Source organism: Cyanistes caeruleus, chromosome 2, assembly GCF_971803275.1.
Source record: "Cyanistes caeruleus chromosome 2, bCyaCae1.hap1.1, whole genome shotgun sequence".
Taxonomy (NCBI): domain Eukaryota; kingdom Metazoa; phylum Chordata; class Aves; order Passeriformes; family Paridae; genus Cyanistes; species Cyanistes caeruleus.
In genome coordinates, this window is record NC_141702.1 from 13,150,967 (window position 1) to 13,154,332 (window position 3,366).

Consider the following 3,366-nt stretch of genomic DNA (forward strand, 5'->3'; position numbering starts at 1 on the left):
TATAAGATATTAAGTTCTGTCCTTCACACTAGGAAGTAAAAACATTTCCAGTACATTTAAAAAAAAAAAAAAAAGGATTCACTGCACTGTCATATTGTCATTTTATTATTCCATTAGACGTGTGAGCTGGTATTGACTGGGGATTTGTGAGTGCAGCTGTAGTTCACAAGGTTGGACCATAAGCACATATGCTTAAATCATCAGACAAGCTGAAAATTCATACTGAATTTTCTTGTCTTTATTTTTTAGATTTTAAATCTTTCCCTTGTAGCTTAAAATAAAACTCAATTTTTCTTTTCTGAACTTTCTGGCTCGAGGGATTTTAAAACCACTCTGTACCTGAAGTCCATTTTAAGACTAAACAGGTGTGGAGGCAGTAGAAAAAAGTGCCAGTTTTCATCCTGTCTTGTGTGCCATTTGGGATGTCAATAACAGTTTAATATCAGAGTTAGGATGGAAGCTGCGTGGGCTTTCTACCAGCAGTGCTTAGGACTCATCAGTGAACTCATCTTAGCATCTGTAATTCCAGAAACAGGTAAATAAGCTTTGAATTTACTTGTCAGACAGAACAGTGGCTTTCACCATACCCCAAGTTTCCTGTATTATGTTTGTTTGTCTGCCACAACATATATCTTCTTAAATAGCCAGTTACCTATCCTGCAATTAAGATATTAAAATTTGTACTTTTAATAAATTATCTAAAGGTTAATGTGATTTTACAATACATAACTTCTGTTTTCGTATTAAAAAAATATTTTCACTCCATTACTACTCTGCTCATTTAACAATTTCTATTCAACTTTCAATGCACTTATTTTTTTAACATGCATGACGATAGCTCATGGGAAATTGGGCATTTGTAACTGAACATTATATTTTGCTTGCAAGCTTCATTAAATTTTAGCCAAATTATCAGTAGTTAAGATTTTTGCATTTTTGCTCTAACAGTAACAGTGTAAGTTTCTGATCACTACATTAGGATTGCATCTGTAAAATATTTTTAAGGGGTTGTATAAAACTGCCAATCTGAGGAGCCAAAATAATGGGTTGGTTAACCTTAGTGTTTAAAATATCTGAATAACTCAATATAATGTGCAATATAAATACTCAGTATAAAGTGCACCTGATTAATAGTCTTTGCCACCCTTCTCTCCTTTGGATGCCTACAGAATGAACCTGCTGTGATGGCTTTGCATGGTGAAAAAATGGTGAGGAGGGAAGAAGCCAGACACAGCAGTGATTTTCTGTGAGAAGCTGCTAGAAGCCTCCTCCATGCCTGGTAAAGCCAAGCCCTGACTGGCTCTAAGAACAGACACTAGCCAATTAGAGAAGTTGGTAACTCTTCTGTGATGACATATTTAAGAAAGAAATCAAACCCAAGGGTAATTTTTCCAAGGGGTGGGGAGGTGCCACAGCCGAGGCCATCTCGGCAGGGCCAGTGGTGGCCTTGGGTGCCCAGCTGCTCCGCAGGCAGGGGCAGCGGGTGGCTTCTCTTTGCCAGCGCCGTTGTGTGGCCGTGGCCGCAGACATCTCAGCAAGGTCTGCACTGTTATAGACACATAGTATAATATTGGCTTTCCCCAAGTGTTAGGATGAATGCTCTATGTATAATGTTAAAATGGTTTGCTGTGATAGTCGATACAGTATGTCTGAACTGTCTGCATAGTTAGGATAACATTCAATGAACAGATGATGGGGATCCTGCTGATTATCAACACTCACCGTCTGTGGAAAGGAAGAGCTAAGGCCCAAATTAAAAGGTGATAAGAAGAGGATTAAAACCATAAGCCAAGAAACATGCATGCTCTAAAAAGGTGATCCCAAGGAGTGGCCATGCTAAAAAGTTCCTAGAAAATGTAAACTAGTTAATAGAAAAGTTTGAATATGCATAAAGTCTATGAATATGCATCAAGTTGATATAATAGAAATGGCATATAAAGGCTATTTCCAAAACACCAGTGTGCTCTTGTCAGAGTGCCAAGCACCTGGCTGTTTTAACCCTTTGCTTTATTGTCTTTGTCTCCTATTGGTTTTTTTATTAAACCTTTTAAAATTTACCAGGAAAGTGAAGGTTGTTTTTCACAGCATGAACTGTGCCTGCCTGGCTGCTCGGAGCTGGCTGTGCTGCGGGCAGGAGGGCAGGGCTGGCGGCAGTGGTTTCTCTGTCCAGTGTCACCGTGGCCTGGGCTGTGGTGGCAAGGGGCTTGACAAGCCATTCCCCAACACAGGACCTGGACAAAATAAACTTCTCAGCACTGCAAAGTCCTGGAGAAATCTTTGAACTGGTGGAATTTGTTGGCAATGGTACTTATGAGAGGCAGTGTTTTTCCTCTTAGTCGGAGAAACAGGAGAAAGGGAGGACATGTGGAGAAAGACAGCATGGCAACACAAAGGTCAGCGAAAGGAAGGAGGGGGTGAAGAGGTGCTCCAAAAATCAGAGCTGAGATTCTTCTGCAAGACTATAATGCAAAAAACTGTCTCTCTGTAATTCATGAAGTGCATGGGGAGATGCAGAGATCCACTCACTGCCTGTGGGAAAAGATGCTCAAGCCGAAATGTGTGGGTGCTGAAAAGCTGTAATCTAGTGGGAAACTCGAAGTTGCTTCCAGAAATAAAGAGGACCCTTGCTTCCAAAGTAGAACATGCTATCCTTAAAAGACTAAACCACATGAACTATGACCCATGCAGAACAGTTTTGGGAAGACTGTTTTGCCCATGGGAGGGACTCACGTTACAGCAGGTCAGGTGGGACTGCTACTCGTGACAATTACAACCACTCTGGAGAAGTTCACAGAGAACTCTCCTGTGCATAGCAGAAGAAACTCCTCTCCCTAAGCAAACTGAAGAAAGATTTCAAGGGAAAAACTGACCAAAACCTGTCTCCCTGTGCTGTCAGTGGGAAAGAGGGAGGGTCTGGAGGGGAGAAAGAGGTGTTCTGAAAGTTTACTTTCGTTCTCATTATCCTATTTTAATTATGTTATTAAGTTTTTTCTTTATACCTTTTAAATTTGAGTCTGCTTTGCCCTTAGAGTGTTTCCTCCCAGTCCTTATGTCAAAATTTTTTCCTTCTCTTGCTGCCCATCTGTAGCAGAAGAGGGTAAGCAAATGGTTTTCATGCATACCTGCTACTTTGCTAGTGTCAAACCACGACACTTGCCCAGAAGGCTTTTGCTCACTTTTACCTAAGCTGGATGAAGACAGGAATTGGACAATTCCTTTTCTAATGTTAACTGACTGCTTTTATCACTTAAGCATCTTTAGAAAAAGGAACAGCATATTATAAAAAGGTGTAGACTGAGCATTAGTTGCTAATTTAGTGTTAAATTTCTTATTGAAGATGCAGAACTGCGAAATACCAATGATGAG